The 26,270-nt window shown below is 37.0% G+C and overlaps 1 protein-coding gene across 1 annotated transcript in view; it reads right to left on the bottom strand.

The window, feature by feature from the left end:
- The window catches only part of RAB27B (RAB27B, member RAS oncogene family), a 167,645-nt gene extending 145,255 nt beyond the window's left edge, over positions 1-22,390 (bottom strand). The window contains exons 1-2 of the mRNA XM_011949066.1: positions 22,315-22,390; positions 22,109-22,183 (exon numbers count right to left, since the gene is read on the bottom strand). The gene's annotated coding sequence lies outside the window, so the exon portion shown is untranslated. The remainder of the gene's footprint in view (positions 1-22,108; positions 22,184-22,314) is intronic.
- Positions 22,391-26,270: the final 3,880 nt, after the last annotated feature.

Here is a 26,270-nt window from a genome sequence, read left to right as displayed (position 1 = left end):
ATTGTAGCCTTGAGATGAATTCTTCCTCTGTGAACTTGTCACCAGACCATGAAAAAACCATAAAAGACAATAATAGGTAAGTGGGACTATATCAAATTAAGCTGTTATGAAAATAAAGAGGCAAGCTACAGAACGAGAGAAGAACACATTTGCAATACGTATATCTTACAAATAATTTGTATGCAGAATATATAGATAACTCTTACACATCTACATGGGCAAATTATTTGAGTAGACATTTCTCAAAAGAAGACATATGCATGCCTAATAAGCTCGCATAAAGATACTGAATACCATTAGGCCTTCGAAGAAATGCAAATTAATCATAATGAGATACCACTACATACCCACTAGAAGGATTAAACTTAAAAATATTAAGAATATGAAATGCTGATGAGAATGTGGAGAAACTATTTGTACTGGAGAAAGTAAAATGCAACAATCACTTTGTAATACAATTTGGCAACTTCTTACAAAGCTAAATGTACACTTAGCATGTGACTCAGCCATTCCACTCTTAGGTATTTATCAAGAGAAATAAAAATATGCCACACAAAGATTTGAAGATCAAAGGTCATAGCAACTTTATTCATAGTAGCAAAGAAAAAAAGAAAGAAAGAAAGAAAGAAAGAAAGAAAGAAAGAAAGAAAGAAAGAAAGAAAGAAAGAAAGAAAAATTAAGTGTACAGCAACAGGAAAAATTGATTTTAAAAAGGTAGTGTTTCTGTATTTCTTTTTTTTTTTGAGACAGAGCTTCGCTGTCGTTGCCCAGGTTGGAGTGCAATGGTGCGATCTCAGCTCACTGCAACCTCCGCCTCCCAGGTTCAAGTAATTCTTGTGCCTCAGCCTCCCGAGTAGATGGGATTACAGGTGCCCGCCACCATGACTGGTTAACTTTTTGTATTTTTAGTAGAGATGAGGTTTCACCATGTTGGCCAGGCTGGTCTCTAACTCCTGACGTCAGGTGATCCACCTGCCTCAGCCTCCCAAAGTATTGGGATTACAGGCATGAGCCACCATACCTGACCAAAAGGTAGTATTTCTATATGGTGGAATACTATTGAAAACTAGTAAATTAAAATGAAACAAAACACATGACACCGAGTGAAAGCAGACATATACAAAAGAGTACATATTGTATGATCCATTTATATGTAATTCCAGAGAAGGAAAATCAACTTATAGTGACAAATAGCATATTAAAGGCAGCCCAAGATGAGGGTTGACTGCAAAGAAACATCAGGGAAATTTGGGGGGTGATAATATTCTCTATCTTGAAGACACCCATGGTTGCACAGAGATACACATTTTTCAAGACTCATTCAGTTTACAATTAAAATAAGTGAGGCTTATTTTAGGTAAAGTATATTACAACAAAACTGTTTTATGAAAAACATTCAGGTAAGTTTTGTTCCGCAACTAGCAAAAGGTACAGATTAAATTAAACAGATGAATGTGGTTATATTCTAAAAGGGGATTTAAGGTAGAGGTACATTATGGAAAAATCTGATTGCAATGCCTGGGATATGATAGGTCTATTAGTCCATTTTCACACTGCTGTAAAGAACTTCCCCGGGACTGGGTAATTTATAAAGAAAGGGGCTTAATTGACTCAGAGTTCTGCATGGCTAGGGAAGCCTCAGGAAACTTACAATCATGGCGGAAGGGGAATCAGGCATGTTTTACATGGCAGCAGGTGAGAGAGAGAGCAAGAGAGGAAACTGTCACTTACAAAACTATCAGATCTCACGAGAGCTCGTTTACTGTCACGAGAACAGCATGGGGGAAACCACCCCCATGATCCAATCAACTCTCACAAGATCCCTCCCTCAATATGTGGGGATTATGGGGATTACAATTTGAGATGAGATTTGGGTGGGGACACAGAGCCCAACCATATCAATAGGTGATCAACAAATATTCATTTCCTCCTTTTTTCCAGTTCTTCTTATGTGGAAAATGTAAGCAATGTATTCAAAGGCAGTCAGCTATAAAATAAGTAATGAGAAATATATGCAGAAAGACAAGATTATGACTCAGTGGTTAGTCATCTAAGAACAGAGGAGTGTGGTATAATATGTAAGCTCTTCTCTCTTATAAACCTGTGATTTGTAAGACGCTTTCTCTTTACCTTCCAAAGTCTGGCATCTCTCACTTTTTATTGTACTCATTCAGCAGTTAATATACATTTTCTACATTGGCCATTATATTTTTAAGCACACATTTTTCTTGTTCAATTTTGTCACAAGCTTCCAGAAGGCAAGAAGCATGTCTGACACCTCTTTTTATGGCTGATTTAAACCTAGTTGGTGTTCAATAGAAGTTGAACATATTATGAATGATGATATTGATATTCTTATGTTTGAAAAATCTTGCTTCTTCAATATTATTTAGTCAAATAATTTAGATGTGATCACATACATTTGAAGTGAAAAATTCATTTATTTAAGAAAATAATTTAAAGACTTCTCCTTTCTGCTGGTATGTTCACATTCGTTTTTTCACTTGTTTATTATTTCAATAAACATATATTGAGCATCTCTCTTTGCCAGGCACCATGGTAAGTGCTGGAAATACAAAGATTATTATGTGCTCACATTCAAGAAAAATGCCAAACCCAGCAACACATATTTCTAACAGAGTTGGATAAATATATCATAAGAAGTATGTGGAAAGGGAGAATGATGCCAAGATGTACCCGATAAACTTCAAAATTAAATTTTGATCAATCTACTCATTAGCTAATATAAAACTCTGCAATCAAATTTAATGTTATTTAGGTATCTTAATGTAGATGCCCTATAATTGAAACTATAAATAAAGGTTGAGTACTTTTGGCAATAAAATTGTGGTTGTTATTCTAGACAAAGGGAGTAGCCTCTTTCTCTTCTCGATGCCTAAAGCCAATAAGCCCATCCAAGACTTAACGCTTAACTCATCCAGGGAAGAAGCCTTGTGTGCATAAGACAACCCAGAGAGTCAACAGTGAATAAGTAAACTATGATACGGTTCAAAACTGACCTTTGTGGAAAGTCCATGACTATGTAAGTAGTTTTTTCTTCCACAGAGAGAATCATTTTGAGCAATTGTGAATGAGAAGCATGTCATTTTGAGGTGGTTTATTTATGCAGTCTTCTTCTGCAATCTGATGTATGAAGATAATCTGTACCAATTTGTTCTCTTTCTTTTTGCCACAAAAGGAAATAACATTTAAAAACTGTTCTTTCAAGTCCCTAAAGCTTCCCATTCCTGATGATTACATTCCTGTGGGTGAGTGTACATTTCTCTCTGGCAAGACATAGCTTATTTGTTCATACTTTGCCATTACATACGACCCTCCAGCAGTGTCCTATCCAGTGAAAAACTTAAATGCTTATGCTATCTCTTTTGTCAGGGCTTATCTACATGATATCTCCTTCCTGAAATTCCTCACTCAATTCCCTCCACAACTCCCCTTAGCCTAGAAAATCTCTGCTTATCCTCAGGTCTTCTTGAAATATCACTCACTTGGAGATGACTTTCTTGACTGTATCCTCCACACACACACCCAGAGACTAGAGTCTTCCCTTTATACTTCTTCATAAAATTTATTAATTAGTTATTCATTTTCTATCTTCCTTATCAGTCTGCACCCTCCAGATGGGAAGATCCCGTTTCTATCTTGTTTATGTAATGGGCACCTAATAGCTATTAATAGCCTTTTTTTTTTACTAAATGAAGAAATTTACAACAATAATGAAATTCAGGGAAATAAGACTTTCATTTTGCTAATGAGAAAACCATTGTAAAGTAGTTCTTTATTATAAAGTTAACTATCTTCATTTTAATAACATCCAATCAGATAATGTATTTCCTTACTGCACTATTGGGTGCTATTATAAAACTAGGTTCTATTGAATATGAAAGTTACTTTTGCAACAATATTTGTAATTCCATTTCATCATAATCGAGCATAGAAAAATAAAATTCTACATGAAGCAAAAGGCAACACAAATTTTCTTAGATACTGCGGTTGCCTTACCTCACATCTTCCCATTTTGACCCTACTGAGTTTTACCAGACCATTCACAAATATCCCAACTTGCATGGTTTTGTAGAGGTTGACTGAATCAACCCCTAAGAAACCAAGTAAACCAAGTAATACATACTATATTTTGGTAATATTATACATTTTTAAAAGTGTGTGTTGCTCTAAAGCCACTTCTCTAAAATGTGACACTACTGAAAATTATTATGTATAATTTGGTTTACTCATACAATTATCCAGTTTGGCATCATCATGATATATGAAAAGATCTTTCATGCAACAGGTATTTACTACCTAGTTTTACTTTTAAATGGTTATAAATTCTATCACAAAAGTATCAGCCAGGAGTGGTGGCTCATCCCTGTAATCCCAGCACTTTGGGAGGCCAAGGCGGACGGATCACCTGAGGTCAGGAGTTCGAGACCAGCCTGGCCAACATGGCAAAACTACTAAAACTACAAAAAATAAATAAATAAATAAATAAATAAATAAATAAATAAATAAATAAATAAATAAATAAATTAACTGGGCATGATGGCAGGTGTCTGTAATCCCAGTTACTCAGGAGGCTAAAGCAGGAGAATTGCTTGAACCCAGGAGGCAGAGGTTGCAGTCAGCTGAGATGCACTTCAGCTGGGCAACAGAGTGAGACTCCATCTCAAAAAAAAAAAGCGTTAGAAAAATTATCTGAAATAAGGCAAAAAGGTGGTCAGCATGTCCCAGTAATATCATACAAGGGCCATGGTCACCAAAGCACTGTCTAGATAGGCAAAGCTCTGTCCCAAAGACATTTCTGTAATGTGCAGTATGGAAGCCTCAGAAAGTGTAGCTCCTGAGCACAAGAAAAGTGCAGAGTGTGACTGAAGAACTGCTTTTTTATTAGATTTAATTTTAATTAAAGTTACATTGAAGTAGCCACGTTTAAATAGCTAGGGGCTACCTTACTGGACAGCACAGGTATAGAGGAAAGCACTTTTGTCTCATTTTTTGTTATTAATGAAAGTTTCTAGTCTTTGTAAAATTACTTGTTAATCTGTAGAATTTTGTCTGTTAGATATGCAAATAATTTTTGCCTGGCGGAACAAGTAATGCCGAAGATTTATGGTAGATATTGGCCAGTTTTATAATGTGACTCAGTAATTTTGTTTTAACAAGTCTTTGTTAAATTGTCTAGATACACATAATTTCTCACATTTTCCCAAACCATAAATCTAGTTCTTATTAATTAATGTGTTATACAAAATTATTCACATATGTACATTTATGTTTGTCTGAGATTCATAATTTGAAAATTGTATTTCAGCTTTGGATCCCCTAAAATTCACCCATAGAATTATTTCTCAGGTTTCATAGAGGGCACCTGAGAAATTTGTTCTTTTATCTTGTAAAATGAAAGATGCTAGAAATACTCAGGTTTGTTTGGTGGCTTCCTATTTACTAATTTGTTCAATACCATTCCAAGAGATTTGTGGAAATAATAATAAAACCAAAGAAGATGCCCAGGCTTCCTTAGGCTGTTTATATGACAAAAATATTCATATAAATATATCAGAAATTATGTGCTTTTTAAAAAGGCTTTGGAGATTCTTCAGTGGCTTCCATAATCTAATCTTACCCTCAGAGAAAACATTGATCAAGTCATTATGAGAACCTATTGGAGGATTTTACTGTCGTTTGTTCTTATATTATTGGTTATTGTAATAAATTAACCACAGCCAATAGATCTCTGCTTCTTGGTGCTTGCCTGAAGTCTCTGCTCTAAGTTATAGGCTAGAATTGGTATCTGGCACAAAAGACAGTTCCAGAGTCTCATAGAAGAGACAGTATCAAGTACTCTGCAAAGAACAGGCTCTTAGGGATAGGTTTCCAAATTCTCACGGCTTAGACAATTCTCCGACTCTACAGTGGAGTGAGTCATCATCTCCCAGGCTCCTTTCAGTCCACTAGCAGACGTACTACATGAAGGCAGACCGCTGACCTCAGATCCAAGGCAAGAAAAATTAATCACCAGGACTAAACGAGCTCATGAGGAAAATTTAATTATGCTTATTTGTCTAGAATATGGCTGACATTGTTTTAATTTTCTACTTTTAGTAAGTATATAGAGAATCACTATATTTCTTCTTAAGCTATATTTAACCCTTTCTTTAGTAGATTATGCTTTTGTAAACTTAAGTCAAATGTTCTAAATGATATCTAAGTGTCACTGACCCACTCAAAATTTGGAAGTAAATATTTAGAGTCTTCTTACTTTCCAAGGTAATAAGTTATTTGCATAGGATTGATAAGAATATCTGCCTATTTTTACCAAAACTTAACTGCCTAAATCACTGTAGCAACCAAATCTACACTTGGAGTGTCATATTTGAGAACGATTCATATTTAATCAAGTATGGCAGCAACTCACCATTAAGGAACATATGTGAGTTGATGCAAGACCTGCTTCTAGAGTCCTAGAACAGGTCTCTAGTCCTAGAACAGGTTTCCTAGAATAGGAAAGAAGTAAACTTCTGGAAGGCTAAGGAGCTTAGCAAATTTGACAGGCCTCTAGAATAGAAGATTTCACCTAAATTTATAGGTACTACGGGCAAAATCTAGTGGAGGGAATGTTTTGGGGTTGGTTTCCTAGCCTTAGAAAATAACAACAAGAGAGATCAAGAGTCCAACCCAAGTTCCTTCTGAAAATTTCTAGACAGAAGTGAATTTTGTGGCCTTAGTAGTTACTCAGTATTGTAGAGTTCTAGATTGGCAGAGCAAACTCAAGAAGAACTGTATGATTAATTACTGTTATTGACGTACCCCCAGAAATAATCAAATCAAACCTGGACTCCAAGAAGACTTCATTCACAGCTGGGTATGGTGGCTCACGCCTGTAATCCCAGTGCTTTGAGAGGCAGAGGCAGGAGGATCACTTGAGCTGAGGAGTGTAAGACCAGCCTATGCAACATAGCAAGACCCCATCTCTACAAAAGATTTTAAAAAATTAGCCAGGCATGGTGGTGTGCACCTATAGTCCCAGCTACTTGGGAAGCTGAGGCAGGAGGATTGCTTGAGCCCAGGCGTTTGAGGTTACAGTGAGCTATGATCATGCCACCACACTCCAGTCTGGGTAACAGAGCAAAACCCCATCTCTAAAAGAATAAAAAATAAAAAGACTTCATTTACAAAACAGGTGATGAGCTGAATTTGACATATAGACCTAGTTGGTTGACCTAATCTAAACCATGAAAATAAGGCAAAAGATGAGCAGAAAGTCCTTTCAATAACATATGAGGGAAAAAGCCACTTAGGATTGTCTCGGGGAAGGGATTTAGTTCGTATCAATGTTATTATTGATTAAAAGTCTCAGATTTGGTGAAGTTGCTTGTTAACCTGTAGAGGTTTGTCCTGTAGAAATATAAATTACTTTTGTCTGGTGGAACAGAAAACTTCAATACCTTTTATTTTTAACTCAGCAATCTTATCCTAATATTCATTTTTAAAATTGATAATTAATATCTAATTTCTTAAATGCTCTCTGAACTGGTCATTATATCTTACTGATATTCTTTATTAACTAATAAGCTAAAGAAAATCTTTTACACATGTTGGTTACATATTTCCTGAGAGTTATGATTTTTTTCTTTTAAAATTATATTTTAACAAAACTATATTCTGGTACGAAAATACCTGGTTAAGAATCATAAGCCATGGCTTCTGTTTCCCGTAATGATGTGTCATGACACCAGACTCTGCACCTGACCACTTAGAACCTCAGGCTTGTCATCTCTAAACTGTGGGTGCTGGCCAAGATCTCACATGTCTCCTTCAAATGTCACTTTATATATTATAAAACTGAAAAGTTTGAAATATGTTAACAGAGACAGAATATTATTGAAAGAAATAAACTTGAACATTCCTAAGACAACTCAAACAGACCTGGAATACACCAAATCTTTTCATTGAAATAACAACCATCATGATCCATTCTAAATGAAAAAGTACCATTTAAATAACTTTGCCAGGAGCAATTGCTCTTTTATTGAGCCATTTGTTCTTTAGATAGATAACTTTTGATACGCACATAGAATGAGACAAGATTTATGTCTTTCCAAGAGTTTTCTTCTTGCCAAGAGATAAAAGAATGGTAATTCTTTATCAGAGAGCTTACACAATACTCAGTATGTCTTTCCACCTTTTTTATACTGACAGCAAAGTTGCTAAAGATCTGGAATAAAATTTTGATCTAGTTTGAATTTAGACAAATGGGAAATTTTAAACAACTAAAACTTATCAAGGAAAGACATTGAAATAGTCTGTTAAGGGTCATACAAACTTCTATATCCTAAGATTCTGTTACAATAGCCTACAAAATAATTTTTTAATATTGTGAGTAAAAGATGTTAATTGTATGACATTGATCTTGGTCATTTGTTGAGACTTGCTTTGTGTTGGAACCTAGTACATTTTTGGAAACATTTATGCATAAAAAGAATGTGTATGTATACTTAAAAAAGAATAACTTCTATTGGTTGGAGATTTCTTTTTTTGTTGTTGTTATTTTTCGAGATGGAGTTTCACTCTTGTTGCCTCTCAGGTTCAAGCAATTCTTCTGCCTCAGCCTCCCAAGTAGCTGGGATTACAGGCATGTGCCACCACACCTGGCTAATTTTGTATTTTTAGTAGACACGGGGTTTCTCCACATTGGTCAGGCTGGTCTCAAACTCGGAACCTCAGGTGATCCACCTGCCTTGGCCTCCCAAAGTGCTGGGGTTACAGGCGTGAGCCACTGTGCCCAGCTGATTGGGTGAAGATTTCATATGCATCCATTGGATTGAGATTTAAATTGTGTTGGTCAAAGTTCCTATATCCTTATGAATTTTTGCCCAGTTTCTGAAAGAACTTTGGTCAAATCTCTCACTATGATTGTGAATTTGCCCATTTTTCCCTGCTCTATGTATTCTGTTAATACATTTTAGGCTGGCTACATCATTAGGTGCTTACAGATTCAGTATGTATTGAACCAGTGAATTATAACTTTTATCATTATTTCACAATCCCTTGAAATCCTAATTGTTTTCTGCTTTAACATTTATTTCCCTACTATGATTATTGCTGTTCCAGCCTTCATTTCATATCTGCTTGTTAGACATTTGTGTATTATACCTATCCCTTGTTTAGTGATGTGAATTTATTCCTAAAATCCTTATTGCCAAATTAAATAATTTCAAATGAAAAAATACATAAGACTATTACTTAGGTAACAAAAATGACAATGTGTTTCATCCCAATCCAAGATTCTCAAAAGCCTTCACAGACAGAAAAACAGTAAGAATGTAAACAAAGTCATATAGTGTGTTAGTGCATTCTTGCATTGCTATAAAGGAATATCTGAGACTGGTTACTTTATAAAGAAAAGTAGTTTATTTTGACTCATGGTTGCGCAGGATGTAGAGGAAGCATGGTGCTGGCATCTGCTTCTGGTGAGGGCTCAGGAAGCTTTTACTCATGGCAGAAGGTGAAGTGGGGCCAGCACATTACATGGCAAGACAGGGAGCGAGAGAGTGAGGAGGAGCAGTCAGGCTGCATTAACATCAGCTCTCATATGAACTCATAACCATGGGAGGGCATCAAGCCACTCATGAGGCATCAACCCCCGTAACCCAAACACCTCCACCAGGCCCCACCTCCAGCACTGAAGGTCACATTTCAACATGAGATTTGGAGGGGACACACATCCAAACCATATCATATAGGTAATTAAAAAATAAAAAGAAGTAAATGCAGCACGAACATAACTATAGCATGATGACAGTTTATTGTACTTGTCAAGTGAGGAGGACATGATGACGGGGGGGCATTGGCGGAGAACCATGCATTTGTCAGAAGGTGCAGTCTATGTCAACACCTGTTTTTCAGCTTTTCGGAACTTATGGTTAGTTTTTCATTCCAAATGCACTTGAACATAGTTATAAGCACAGATAGTGCTTTCAGGACAAAATAAAAACTAAACACAAGAGCACTTCCTAAATCTATGGAAACAGTGATGTACATGACAGACTAAAATGTCATAAAAGATATGATCTCTTCACCTCTCTCTTTGGGTTTACCCAAATTACAATGTATAATTAGAATTATGAATATATAAATTTGTTTTTAAAAGATATTTTCTGATCAGAAAATGTTATATTAAGTAAACTGGTGGGCATGACTTTACCTTAAAAAAACCCAAATTATCACTTCTTATTGCATCCTTCCCTAGTGAATTATACCAAATGGAGAAAAAGAGTCTTCAGTAAATTAGAACTCTTTGAGAGTCATTTAAGGCAAAAGGCATTAACTGAACAATCACTAATGTGAGGCTGGGCTTAACTTTCGACATTTTTTTCTGGTCCTTTTGTCTTAAAGTTATCTCTTATAAGAAGCACATAAGTGGATTTAAAAAAAAAAAACTCTAAAGTTGTTTTGATTAATTCACTTATAGTATCATGTTCTTTGATGGGGGATTTATTTTGTGCTTTCCATTTACTAAGTTTTGCATGTTTTTACTGTTATACTTGCCTGTTTTGCTTGTTTTTACTATTATACTTGCCTGTTTTCTGTGGATTAATCAGGCTTTAAAAATTCCCTCTTACTCCTTTTCAACAACTTTATAACACACTTGACTTAACAATGTCTAAAGCTAACTAACAGAATTAACCTTTTCTCAAGCAATACAAAATACTTTAGAATGCTATAAATCAAACGATTACTCCATTTCCATGTTATTGTTTTCTAGTAGTTTAATTCCACCTTGCTTTTAAACTTATTCACATTTTCTCTTGTCATTGGTGTTCCACGGTCTGTAATATATTGAGGATGTAGGCTCCCTTCTAGATACCCTTCTTGGGGTTAAGTGTGCTTATTATCTTTCTTCTGGCCTTTTTCAGGAAAGCTATTGGTCGTTAACCCTCAGAATATCACTCCTCTCCTTTTCTCCCTAGTCTCTTATCTTGAAATTCTTACTAGGTAAATATTTAAACTTAATAATTCTAGGTTCCTTGTATTTTATGCTTCCCTTTTAATTTTTCTGAATCTCCTTAGAGTGATATTTTATATTCCAAATAGCACTAATAAATAGAAACTTTACAAATATGTAAGTCCCTGTAGACTGTCTCCTTGATGTTATAGTTTGCACAGGTAACTATGTCAGCCTGTTACAAAGTCCATCAGGCAATGTTATGCTTTTTGCTTTTAACAGTCATATACATTATAACGAATATAAGAGGTGAAAAATAGCCCATGTTGTTTACTCAGATATTGAAGATTTCTACTAATTTTTAAACAAAAATTTAATTTTTGTAAATTTTTGTAGGCAGGTTTCCTTTATTTTTTTTGTTTTGTTTTGTTTTGTCTTTGAGACAGAGTCTTACTCTGTCTTCCAGGCTGAAGTATACTGGTGTGATCTTGGCTCACAGCAACCTCTGTCTCCCGGGTTAAAGCAATTCTCCTGCCTAAGCCTCTCAAGTAGCTGGGATTACAGGCGTGCACCACCAGGCCTAGCTAATTTTTTGTATTTTTTGTAGAGACAGGATTTTGCCATGTTGGCCGGGCTGGTCTCAAACCCCTGACCTCAAGTGCTCAGTCTGCCTCTGCCTCCCAAAGTGCTAGGATTACAGGCATAAGCCACCACACTGAGCTGGTTTCCCCTTTTAACCATTTCCCTTCCACTCAAAGAACTTCCTTTAGTATTTCCTTTAAGTAGACCTACTAGTGATGAATTTGTTTAGTTTTCACTTGATAATTTTCTCAATTTGCTCTATTTCTGAGAGATTTAATTTTGCTAGATAGAGGATTCTGGATTGACAGTTACCATGGGCTTCACCCCTTAGGGTCTGAGATTGTCTTTCTAGCTGAGGGGGGCAAGAGTAAAAGGTAACAAAAACTTCACCCCACTGAGGCTGCCATCCCCACTGCCACGCCCATGATAGGGAGGGGAGGGCTACTAGTTCTTTGATGACACTTGGCTGGAGATGGCCAAGAAGAGTCTAAAGGCTTTTCTGTAGCCTCCCCACCCCTATCCCACTTCCATCTTCTGGCCAGAGGAAGTGAACTTTTCTGGAGCTTTTTTGGTGTGTTCCTGTTTAAAGATCTTCAGTTTAGACTGATTTGGAGCCTGTTGGGATATACAGAATGTAACAACCTCAGGAAATACACTGCTCACTCTCCCCTCTATTTCTGACTTTCCTATGAGTCCCCTTGTTCTTACTCACTTTTCAGAGTCCTTTCAGAGACCTTCAAACCTGTCATATTTTATGCAGAGTTTTTAGTTGTAGTCAGGGAGCTGTAGCATGGAGTGTGATTATTTCATCTGGCCAGCTGTTAAGGTGATTTTAATATTCCACATATGAAACAAAACACTATATAAAATAAAGGAGTACCAGCATTTTAAATGGTGACATAATAATGTGTATTTTCTCACTGATGCTGAAACGAAACATATAACTATAAACAAACAGTTTTATCCAAAGGCGTGCTGTTGCTAAACGCTGTGGATTTTTCCTGACTATATTAAAAGGAAAAAAAAATTAATTTATAGCAATGCATGTGATCATATCTAAAAGGCAAATCTAAATTTGTTTAAAACAATATACAAATATCTTTATTTAGTATTAAGAACTCACCCAAAATATTTAGTTTTTTGTCTAACAAATCCTTTACACGAAACTTGTTTTAATGCATACATTTTGCTATCTGCCCCCAAGGCACCCCACTACCAGAACTGAAGCTCTTGAAAGTAAAAGAATGGACCTTACCTGCCTGCCCTTATTCAGCCACTAAGAAAATCCCAAATCATATTTATGAAGTTGAATTTGAAATTAAAGTTAGCTTTCCAAAATTTTCTGTCTTGGACTTACATTTTGCTTTTTATTTTATATATACACCTGACTCCCTACTCTTCTGTGTCAATTTGTATTTAACAAATTTAGATTAAAATATATATATATATATATATGAACTCTGGGCTGGGCGCAGTAGTTCACACCTGTAATCCCAGCATTTTGGAAGGCCGAGGCGGGCAGATCACGTAAGGTCAGGAGTTCGAGACCAGCCTGGCCAATATGGTGAAATTCTGTCTCTACTAAAAATACAAAAATCAGTTGGACATGGTGGCACATGCCTGTAATCCCAGCTATAGGCTGAGGTAGGAGAATGCTTAAACCCGGGAGGTGGAGGTTGCAGTGAGCTGAGATTGTGCCATTACACTCTAGCCTAGACAATAAGAGCAAAACTCTGTCTTAAAAAAAAAGGAAACTCTGTTTTTTTTTAAAAAAAGTAAAATCTTATTTTGATATGACAATGAAGACAACAGGTCAACGTGGATTTTTAGTTATTATTTATTCTGCTGTATCCTTGCCAACAGGCAAACCCATTAGCAGTCTACAGATTCTTTACAAAATAGATGTATTTCAAAACTGGCAATATAATGGTTGAAAAGGTAGAATTGCCCTTACAGAATAAATGAAATTACCACAAAATTAATGACACTGATTCACAATTTGAAGGTAGAAGTGTTTATATAAAGAAAATCATACAAATCATAATATATTTTACAAGAATCTAAAACAATGTTTCCTCAAGTATTATTACTGTAGAATTAAATCTATGTGCCCTTCAAAATATGGGTAAAAAGGCCTTTTTGTGTGTTTACTTTTAATCATGTGTGAAATTAGAAATCCACTTCCTAACAGGGCTTTTTTTGTGAAACAATTTGAAATCAACTCTGCTGAATGTTAGCGAACAGCAAGAACAGTGGTGTAGTCTGTGTGATAGATGTTCATAACGCAGGCTAGTTTAAAAGGCAGACTGTGGGGAAAATCTTACTGCTAAACATCATGAATTTTTTGGAAACCTGAAAACAAGCAAAAATGATATCATACTTCAGTGTGAGATGTGTTAGAAATTCTCTTCGGCCAACCACTTTTTCTTAATGTTGTGGTCACCAGTTTAATGACAGTATCACCTAGATAATTTAAACTGGAATACTAAATATACTTTGCAACCATCAGATTTATGATACTTGAGTTTTTATTTAAAAATACAATAGGCTATTGGGGGAAAGAGTGGGCCTAGAGTCTTTCTTACTTGAATTATTATTCAACTTAACATTAAAAAGTAGATTTGTAGTATATTGGACCTTGCTTATGAAAATACAGGCTGTTTCATGTAAAGTGAAATGTTTTAAATTAGTTCCACTCTAACTTTCAGGACATCTGCAGGTCTCGTAGATGAGTTGTCATGAAGTATCAATATATTGAAGCTGTCTTTCACTTTATTATGCAGCAGGTTCACCAATTATTTCCATAACAAGTTAGATTCCAAAGAGTTCTTTAAAATTTCTATAAGCTAGTGTTTATGAACACATTGCATAGGCTATGATATTTGGCTGTGTCCCCACCCAAATCTCATCTTGAATTGTAATTCCCATCACCCCCACATGTTGTGGGAGAGACCAGGTGGAGATAATTTAATCATGGGGGTGGTTTCCCTCATCTTATTCTCATGATAGTGAGTTAGCTCTCACCACATCTGATAGTCTTATAAGGGGCTTCCCCCTTCACTAGGCTCATTCTCCCTCCCGCCACCCTGTGAAGAGGTGCCCTCTGCCATGATTGGACGTTTCCTGAGGCCTCCCCTGCCATGCTGAACTGTGAGGCAATTAAACCTCTTTCCTTTATAAATTACCCAGTCTCAGGCAGTTCTTTATAGCAGCATGAGAATGCACTAATACAGGCTACAATATTACCTTTTAAAGAACATATACAACTCCTATAAAGAAATCCAGTATTGCATTTTTACATGGAATTTCAATGAGGTAAGTAAGGTACATTAAAGTCATGTAGTTCAGTCACTGTTTGGAAACTTGAATCCTTAGTAAACTCACCCTAAAATGGTTCTCAGAGGTTGATCACCGCCAGAGACAGAAGGAAGAAAAAAAAAGAACTAACGTTTACTGGATACCTATTGTTTTCAGTGCTTTACATATATTATCTCATGTAATCATTCTGGTAACCTTGAAAGGCAATCTTCCCATTTTTCTTTTAAAGAAGTATAGATCACAGAGATAAGTCATAAGTGGCACCCTTAAGAGGTGCCTACAGATCTATCTGATTCCTCAAACCACGTTCTTCCCTCTACACCACATTGCAATGAAACATACCTCTCTGCCACAGGAGTCACCATCCCTAATGAGGTCCACTGAGCTCTCATTGAGATTACACTATTGGTCTAGAAAAGTTCTCTTACTGTGCCCTGAAGTACAAGTCTCATTCCTCTTTCATGTAGTAGCCATTCAAATTGTTAATGACAGATCATAAGTAAGAATCAAGGTTACTCTTAACCATTCTGTTCATGAAACAAAATATCCTCTGTTCATCCTAAAAGTTTGAAACTTCTCCATCCTCTTAAAAATCTCCTTGATATGGTTGTTAATGAATCTAGAGCCCTCCTAATGTGAGAAGCCCAGAACTGGACACAGAATCACTGAGTAATATAGTAGTACAGTAGGCTTTTGTTTGTTTGTTTTTGACACAGGGTCTTACTCTGTTACCCAGGCTAGAATGCATGTGATCTCGGCTCACTGCAACCTTAGTCTCCCAGGTTCAAGCAATTCTCCCACCTCAGGAGCACACCACCACACCTGTACGTTTTTTGTACTTTTATTGGGGATGGGGTTTCACCATATTGGCCAGGCTGGTCTTGAACTTCTTATCTCAAGTTATCCACCCACCTAAGCCTCCCAAAGTGCTGGGATCACAGGCATGAGCCACGGCACCCAGCCAGTAATACATACTGGGCTGTCATCTCCCATGTTCTAGATACCTTGCTCCCTTTAATGTAGCTTAAGCATGCATTAACTTTTCTAGCAGCCACATCACATTGTCCACACACATTGAGTTTACTGAGGATTCAAACTACTAAGTAATTTTATATATATGCTGTTGCTAAGTCATGTGTTTCTTGACCTGGTTGAATTTTTGGATGCTTCTAAAATATTTTAAATTTTTCCTGCTTCATCAGTATTTTTGTGAGACTCAGCCAGTTTTACCTCTATTCTGACATTCAACTTTTGACGTAAATAAAAATTCCCCACATTTCCACACATGATACTCCTCATCACTAAAATCACATTTGGAAAACCAAATGTGAATTTATAAAATATGTTCCCTAAAGAGTACACATTTTGGCCACTATGCCATGGTTCTGGTGCCATCCAACAGTTGGATTACAGTCTCATCTTTGCAAATAAATATTTATATGAACAAATATATTTATATTTCATGACCTGTTGCCCTTATTGCTTTATGACATTTACTGGTAGATTAATTGGTAGTGACACTGAAAGGAATCATAGCTATCATAATTAAAACAAAGTTGTAAATAATTTGGTGTTTTAAATAAATACTCAATTGTCTGAATTAAAATGTGGGATAGAAAGAATTATGCAAGCTGCTAGATGCATACCTTGAAGATTGTCTTTAAAAGCTGATGTGTTACGAGGGACTTTATCTGTCTGTTTATCTACCGATCTATCATCTATCTATGTATCTATCTATCTATCTATCTATCTATCTATCTATCTATCTATCTATCTATCTAATTCTCTATCTATTGTTTCTCTCAGAATTACATAATTGATAAGATTTTTTATTATTTACAGTCAATATTACTACTTATATTCAGGATTATATTATATGTGGCATTAGTAGACCTCCTGAACTGACTTATTCCTTCCAGATTTCTAATGTTGTATTTGCAATAAACATAAGTTCCAGAGTTGTTCCAAGCATAATAGTTGAATAACAGATAAATTTTTGAAGAAAATGACAAAATACCTGATATTGTTGATTGTCATAAAATCCAATCCCAATACAAAGCAATAAAGAATAGGACCCAAGTAGATCAAGTTATGTCTCTAATAACATGCCGATGGGGCACCTCTGAGCAGCAGGTAGATTTTAGACAAGTAGCAGCACAAAGTCTCATAAACTTGAATTTTACTTACTGGCCTAACTCTCTCCCACTGCTTCTTTTATCCCCAGCAAGAGGCTTTGCTCTTTCCTGGTTCTGAACAAGGACACATTTTAGCCTGAACACATCAACTTGTCTGTGGCTGCCACTCAGGGGAATTCCATTTTCTTTTACAAGATTGGAAAGTTGTCCCAATCAAGTCCAAACCCATCACAGACATTTTCCCCCAACCATGCCTCTTTTCTTTGCCAGACTTTTCCATTTTAGTAAAATTTAGTTTAGTTTTCTGTTTTGACTTTTGTTTGATAAAGTACCTTCAAATACAGCTAGCTGATAGACTCTAGAAGGAAGGTTTTCCTTTGAAATAACTGGAGGAAAAACATTGTTGAACCATTTTGATCCTATCCATCCATAACTGTAGTGTCAAGAACAATAGAAGGAAAATACTTAAAATCATAACATAGCAATTTTCTACTTTAAAAAAATGTATAGCTGTTGCTTGGGGCAATACATGTGCATGTTTGTGTGCAGGTATGTATTTCATGGCTGCATGCCTATGAGATGACAAAACCCCAAGCATCTTTAGATGTGAATTTTCCAAGTGTCAATGAACTACCTTCTTTATCCATAAATTTATCAAAGAACTACTTATCTTTATCAATTGCCTCTTCTTCTTGAGCCTGAAAACTGTGCTGTGCACTATGAAATGCCATGGGCATCTCACTCAGCTTCTCAAGAAGGGGGATGTGATGGGCTGAGTCCAGTAAGCACCGTCCTGCCAGAGGCTATGTCTAACCTCCGTGGATGTAGTCATCTCACTCTAGTATTGCCTGAGAGGAACAGCACCATAATCAACACCCTGTCCACCAGTGTGTTGGTGGTTTCTGGGGAGACGAGCAAAATTAATAACATCTGCATCTAACAAAGATCCTAGTTGAGGCTTGCTCTTTAGAAGATTCAGGAACAATGCTTTCTTTTTCTGTTGTCTGTGGAAGTGCCAGTCTTTTCTCCCTCAACTCTGTGATAGAATTCACCCAAAAAATTTAAAGAAAGGGGCACAGGAGTGGTAAAACAGTCAAATACTTGTTTATTGGATGAAGTATTTGAAGGAGTTAGTTCATAAAGTCTTAGCACTTCGTAAGTCATCATGGAAATTAAATTCTTCCATAGTGTCATGGACACTCAATATATATCATCTCATTTTTCCTCTTGTCAAAATTCTGTAACATTTTATCAAACAGGCTCCAAGGGTAAATTGCTCGAGATTTCAAGGTTTAAGAATGACATAGAATGAAATTAAACTGCAGCAGGTTTGTTTCTATATCCACACTCTTGCTGTCATAGCACCATGCCTCTCATTATCTGGTTAACTTTTTCACCTGGATCCCTGATGATACATCACATTTCCAAACAACCCTAACTGAAAATGCCACGAAGTCATTCATTATCACAGTATTGTCTTTGAATTTTCCAGTTAGCACTTATCAGATAAATTCTGGTTTATTTAATTGGCAATAAATTATAGCAATAATAACAACATAATTTTAGTAACAATGCCTTTGGTTAATAATATTTAATTGCTTGCTTTTTGCCTCTAGTCCTTCATGAAATGATGGAAATTGTGCAAAGGGGGACATAACTTGTTTACTGCTCCAACTCCCATACTTGCAATATAGCAAGAGATCATTAATACATATTAATGAAAAATAACCCAAAGACATTAAATGCTGTGTCCAAAAAACCTTACACTGATTGCAACATGCAAACTCCAATGATCACTATTACGTGAAAGAGCAAATCTTATTTGCAATTTAAACATCTGTGAAATCATGATTGATATTTATCGACAAGCTTCCTTAGTGTTAACTTCCTCCCTATCAAATAATATATTTAAGGGAACAGGAGTGAAGGTATATTAATCGTCTCCCATGTTCACATCAGTTATAGTTGTGTCAACCAGGAGGGACGAGTTAAAGCAAATGTTTTGGATAAACTTGCGTATCAACAAATGCATCAACACATTGCATATATGTCCTTTACACTCAAAAACTAAGTCTCACATATTTAAAAGCTTTCTGCTATATTTCCAAACTTATTTCTTTATAAGTAATATCCAGTTCTGGAAACAACAAAACCTTTTTTCTGGAGAAAAACTTCTTCCAAAACTATATGGATAATAACTTTGCCTTTTGCCAAACTCCAACAAAATACATAATTCGTGCCTCCCAGTTCAGACAATGATAACTGATGTGGAGATGAAACATCACTCATATACTCTCATTTTCTTTCCTTTAAGTCTTTTATTTAAGGGGAAATCATAATGGGAAAATCTCAAGTTACATGTAATTCCTATTTATTGTGGCATGTGTATGTATGTGGGCAACAGATTCTTAAAAACTCATGTTAGAATTGCAATTATCTTTCATATGACAAATAAAAAAGGATCGTTTGTTATTCTTCTACATTTCTTTTTTTCATCCATTCAGTAAACACTGTCTCCCACTGGCCTACCATTTGTCCCTGGATGCCTTATTGCATTTTTCTGTGGTTTCTACTAGGATATATGTTTCCCTGCTTATACAGATGCTCAGAAAAAACTTTTTTTAAGCAAACTGCAATACCAGAATAATTTTACTGATAACTTCTTCCTTTATGTTAGCTTCTTCTGGATGGCTTAGTACTGTAAATGCTATATTTTTCTATGTAGAAATAATGTAAAAGCTGTCTTTTAGAAATGTCTTTCTAAGTATTCTATTCATGACAGAGTTTCTGTTAGGGAATATTGTCTGTCTTTGTGGATGGAAAAGGACTGCTGTTGGTGAAATTGGTGGAATGAGGTTTACTATTTATTGGAACTCTTTTAGCTAAAAATATGCATGTTAAAATTCATCTGTTAGAAATGTCTACCTTAACACTAGCCAGTAAATCTATATCATATTGATACCCCCTTGAATCTCTTGGGCTGCAAGACTTTTCAAGGCCTTGGAATATCCTCAGACATCAAACTCATTGACAAATTGTCAATGAGTGTCAGTGAAAGAATACTTTCACATTCTAACAAATTTGTTTTAGCCTTTACATTTTATTTCTTAGCTTAAGTCCTATTTGTTTGCTAGTAATTCTGAACTTCTGCTAAGTACTGTGCCAACTGTGTTCATTTGATTAGGCCAAGCCAGTGGACTTAATTTTAGGACCTAAATTCAGGAAGAAAGTTCAAAATTCATGTTCTGAAAAGTGTGTCTGTCAAATTCTGAATAAAAACATACATTCTTGGGATTTTTTTTCCCCATCATCATTGAATTCAATGAATCTTTATACTTAACATAAAATGAAGTTATTTAAAATTATTAACAATACCTGTGTAATGATGAGTCTGACATGAAACCGAAGTTTAAGGCTGCAAATCATTATATGATGGATAAGAATTTTCAAAACTAAGTTTTAATTTGAAGAATTGAGTCATCTTTACAGACTTGGAATATAGGAAGTATTTTTAAAAGAGAAAGGAGAAAACTTTAGTAACACAAAGTTTACGAAGATATGTAATATACACAAACTTGAAAATAAATTGTAGGTGCACCAATGCAAAAATAAGTTTAAAAAATTACTTTGCCTCAGAAACTAATGAAAGTTTATTACTGCCCCAAATCTAATTTCCCTAACTTCCTTCAGAAGCAAGTCATTGTCTAGAAAAAATGACTGTCTCTGCCTAAGAAATGTTATATAGCAATATAAACTTTTTATATGTATTTCTTTTCATTTGCTAAAGATATTGCAAATTAACGATTACAATCATTTGTAATTTTACTTACATTTAAAAAGTATAGATATCATACTTATATGGTAAATATTATATCAGAATATTCAAAATATAAAAAACCAGTAAAGCAAAACTTAGTCTCTTTCTCCCTCATATCCTCTGCCCCTCTTTTACTTACCAAATAAAGAGTTTTAAGGGAATTATAGGCACATTTTCAAAAATTTGATACCTAAGCATTTTGAAATCACATTTAGGGTATTTCAATATATTAAATATAAGAAACTTAAACATATACCTTTTTGAACCATTAAAAGTATTTTAAAAATTCTTTAACAAATGCTTGTCATTAAAGCCACACTTCTAATGTTGATGCCTTGCATTGTGTCTTAGTTAAATATTTTCTTTCCTGAAATAAACTTTGAAGGTACTGTTTATCTTACAATTTTTCATGAACTGACCACTGGCAGAACTTAATATTTTGTTCATTTGTGAATACATTTACCTATTACATTTTGGCATAATATATAAATTTAAACTAATTACTGTGGTCAAAACCACATCTAACAGTTTGGGAAGGCTTTAAAGTTTTAAAAGAGTCTTGAACGCATAAATTTGGCACCAAGGCTCTTAAAAAGCACCTTCAATTGATTTGTAAAATACTCAAAAAGAATTTTCCATTTCTCCCATAAAATCATAATAATTTGGGTTTTCTAACAGCAAACTACTCCCTTATCACACATAATCAAAATTATTTTTGAACAGGAAAAAAGAATCTTAGTTTAGCATTTTTTTTAATGTTTCTGTGTGCCATCTACTAGCTGTGGTATTGAGTCAGGAAAAAGTGTATGGTATATGGTTAAGAAAAAGCAAACTAGATTTCTCTTCAGTGGCTTTACACTGTAAGGCACCAAATGGCTTAATAGTTTTCTGGCAGTCCACATCTATGATAGGGGTATTTGCAGAAATAAAGAAAGCATAAAAGGACTCCTACACTGTACCATGGCAATGATTAGAAAGGACGAGCTTTGAAAACAGAAAGTAGAATCCAAGCATGCAGTCTGCAGCCCTGAGCATAATCTCTTTCCCATCCAAACTCAGTTGCAAACCCAGCTTCTCTTGCAAACCCACAGGCTGGAAGAGGAAACCACAGCCACTCCAAAGTAGAGTTTCAGGCCCTTCATTAGTGGTTTCTGTCACCATCTAGTTGCATTTGCTTTATGAATGAAATATGCAGATGGCATCTCACATTGGCTCTTTCAACGAAGAAGAGGAAGGTCAAGAGACACGACTAATACAGCCAACACATTAGAGATCTGTGACCAACGTACTCACACCTCCAAATGCCTCCAGATTGCAGCCTCTGGAAATATCTAGCCCATTTCTTAATGGCACTGTTGCTTCGATCAGCTGTGGAAATTAACATAAAATAATATAGTAACCCAATAGGTGCTGGACGGCATTTCAGAGCATCATTTTAAGGGAACACTAAAGGCACATGACAGTATTCAAAGCCTGAGTGATAAATAACAAGTAAATACCTTGTAATCGAACGGAAGGGGGAAGGATGCTGAGCCGATACTGATGCTGCCTGCTCTCTTCCTGTGTAACAGCAAAGGCGGCTCAGTCCGTCTGACGGGCTGTGAAGCGTGGCTGCCTATCGGCTCCTGGGCGGTCCTAGTGCCTGCGCCAGGTTAGCACACAAGGTAGCTCCAAAGAGCCTCCCTGTTTCTGCTAATTCTTCTAGTGATTATTACCAAAGATTTTCAGGGATGTCAGCCAGCTAAGCATCAGGGCAATGGGATTTGGGTTTGGGAAATAATTTTTTATTTTTTAATTTTTGAGTCAGAGTCTCGCTCTATCGCGGAGGCTGGAGTGCAGTGGTGCAATCTCACCTTACTGCAGCCTCCCGCCTCTCGGCTCAAGTGATTCTTGTGTGCATGCCATGCCCAGCTAATTTTTGTGGTTTTAGTAGAGACAGAGTTTCACCATGTTGGTCAGGCTGGTATTGAACTCCTGAGCTGAAGTGATCTCCTCACCTTGGCCTCCCAAAGTATTGGGATTACAGGTGTGAGCCACTGTGCCCAGCCAGGAGCTTATAATTTAAATGTAGAGAAAAATATTAGTGTATGTCTATAATCAAATAATTACATGTATATAAAATACTTGCCATAAAAGAAAGGACAATATAAGTCAGAATATGCTATATTTGCTAAGGGCTTCTATGTCTGGACGTTATGAGTATGGCGTGGAGCTGGGGTATTGGGTTTGAGAAATTCAACCCAATTGATTTCTTTTTTTTCCTAGAGTACATAGAGTTCGGGTGGCAGTGGGCAGGTTGGTACAGAAGAGACTAGAATCTGGAAAGTTAACTCTCGTAAGATTGGTTAATAGAGTAAATACAGGTATTAAGACAGGTGAAGAGAGGGAGTACAGGTACAGGTATGCGGGCACTGTCGGCCCTGGATCAAAGCCTAACATTGGCAGGTAGTCAGTAGGAGAGTGTTCCTCTCCACCAAGAGATGGTTGCCTTCCAGAGCAGGGAGGGCAGCTCATACGTGGTCCAGGCATTCAGACCACGTGATGAAGTGTAGCAGCAGTAACAAGGTATATCACCCCATAACAAGGCAACATGCTATTGAGGCTGAGACTCAGGGTTTCTGCAACCAAAAAGGGAGGGAGAAAAAAAATCAAGATAAGATTCTTGCTGTGAAGAACTCGAGGCTGGTGTTTCTCATGGGAAAAGTACAGTTCCAAAAGGCATGGGGTGACAGTGAACCCAACCGCAAGGGACAGTGATGTTTTATATGATCTAAGGATCCAGAAATCAGTCTGCTTGTCATGTGCAGGTCAAACAGCTTTGACTGTGGTTGGAGAACTTCAAGACTAGGGAGCTATGTTGATCACTAGAGTCAGGCGAACCCCAGAGTGATTAGTGATCAATGAAAGAATGCCTTATTGAACCCTGAGGATTGTGATTTGCTTATCCATTGCACTTCTTTCCGCTTCTTCCTAATTCAGCATGTTTTCTGAAATGAGACTTTTTTTATTTTTAAAAAAGTTGATCAGCAGCAAAAGACACTAATGTACCCTCAGTGAGATCCTTGTTACTACAAAGTGGTGAATGGGCTGGACTGTAGAAGGGGAGTGGCTAGTGTGTGAGGGAGGCAATGCCCCACCATTAAGCATTTCTCTGTGGCTACTGGTTTTTATAATGTTGGAGAGCTCCCTGAGAAACAAAGCACTATGTCCGTGATTGGGCCTCAGACATACACTGACATGTCATCTGTGCAATGACTCCAGGGGAGTGAAGAAAAGTGGGGCAGCTGAGAGACATGTCACCATAAATCAGAAAGATCCCAGCATGAGGAAACACACCTCACCACAGGACCTGGGAGCAGAGGGGAGTGGTGGGTCTCTGTAGAGCTTTGTGACTGAGATGGACACACTTGTAATAGAAAAAGACTCCATACGAACTTAAAACACAAAGATACTGCAATGGACTGAATATTTGTGTCTCCCCAGAATTCACATGTTGGGATTCTAACCCTTAATGTGATGGTTTCAGAATGTGATAGTTGTTGAAAGATTAAGTCATGAGGGTAGAGCCCTAATGGGTAGGATTAGTGTCCTTATCAAAGAGACTCCCAAGAGCTCTCTCACCCACTTTCTGCCATGTGAGGATCGAAAGGGAAGTTGGCAGCCTGCAGCTCAGAAGAAGACCCTCAGCAGAACCTGATTGTGCTGGCACTCTTACCTCGGACTTCCAGTCTTCAGAACTGTGAAAAGAAAATATATGTTGTTTGTAAACCACCCAGTCTACACTTTGTTACAGAAGCCTGAATTGACTAAGATAGATAGCTCATAAACTCTGTAGTATTTTGGCCCTGAGAAAACTTGAAATGTGTGGGTGCTGTTATCGTCTTCCCTTTCAGGCTGTTTGGCCAACACAGGTGTGTGAGATTCGGTGCCTGGAAGAATCATCGGGGACCCCCGTCAGTCCAGGAACTTCTGGTTCTGCAAGGACAGCTGTGTCATAGTGCCCAGGTTTGTAAAGGGGGGTACTGGTATCACAGATCTTGGGCTCAACTTGCCAAAAGCCAATGATGACTATAAGAACAGTGTGACTTGGACCAGTCTGTGGCTTTTCAAGATGACTGTGCAGTGAAGGACATTGTAAGGAGCTAGAATTCATGGATGAGCTGGTGAAGGGGGGCTCAGATCCTGTGGGACTGGTTATCTATTACATGTGACCTTATGTGTACTCATGTGCTAGTGAATTGTAGCAGTCAGGTGCCATATGCAAATGCACCTGTTATATAATAGGGTGGGATAATCACTGACTTTGGGACTATAGAGCTGGATTTAAATCTGACTCTTTGTGCTTCCATATAGTTGAATAAATAGTACTTCATAGGCTTCTTGTGATGACCCCAAGTCAACTACATTTAAAGGCCTAGCACAGAACAGCCACCCATTACAAAAAGGAAACCAGCCAGGCATGGTGGCTCATGCCAGTTATCTCAGCACTCTGGGAGGCCGCAGCCGCTGGATCACCTGAGGTAAGCAGTTCGAGACCAGCCTGGCCAATATGGTGAAACCCTGTCTCTAGTAAAAATACAAAATTAGCCAGGCGTGGTGGCACATGCCTGTAATCCCAGTTACTCAGGAGGCCGAAGAAAGAGAATCACTTGAACCCTGGAGGCAGAGGTTGCAGTGAGCTAAGATCATGCCATTGCACTGCAGCCTGGGCAACAAGAGCGAAACTCCGTCTCAAAAAAAAAAGTGTTTATTTTTAAAAAAGGAAACTGCTATATTTAGTAGCATAAAGCCAAAGGCTGCCAGTCTGGAGATGTGCAGCATTGATAACAGCAATGACTTTCAAGCTTCTTTTACTTCAAAGCTTTACAAAGTGAATCTCAGTTTCCTCATAAGCATAATCCAGTAAGAATACCTCTGCGAAGAGTTTGTTTAGGATTAGATAGGATCATGCATGCAGAGTGCTTAGCATGAATATTCTACATGTGGATCAAAGAATGGTTAAATAAATTGTGGTTATTAAAATAAAATGGAACCTCTACATCTTGAAGGTGATACAGGAGGAGGGCAGGGAAATGCTGGGTAGAGAAAGGCAGGTCCCTGGCTAGGGCCCTAACCCCACAGATCCCCCAGACCTAGGTGAGGACAGGTACTTCTGCCTTTGTGCCCAAATGTTGCATTTTCCAAGACCAACCTGGCCCACCGCGCCCTCATCTTGGGCCTATAAAAAGCCAAGACCCTCGCAAGGCAGAGACAGAGCTGCTGGAGAGCGAGAGGAACACATCAGTGGAAGAAGACAAGCTGCTGGACATTGAGACGACATGGAGGGAGCACGCTGGTAGAAGAGTACACCAACACTGAGAATAATTTGTATTTGTAGATAGAGTAAAGATCTTTTAGGGAAACTTCAATAAATCATCATTGCCATCACTTTTGCCTCACCCTCAGTCCCTATGCC

This window comes from Colobus angolensis, unplaced genomic scaffold (assembly GCF_000951035.1).
Source record: "Colobus angolensis palliatus isolate OR3802 unplaced genomic scaffold, Cang.pa_1.0 Scaffold108, whole genome shotgun sequence".
Taxonomy (NCBI): Eukaryota; Metazoa; Chordata; class Mammalia; order Primates; family Cercopithecidae; genus Colobus; species Colobus angolensis.
Note: the sequence above shows the minus strand (reverse complement) of the source record. Positions and strands in the feature narration are given on the sequence as shown.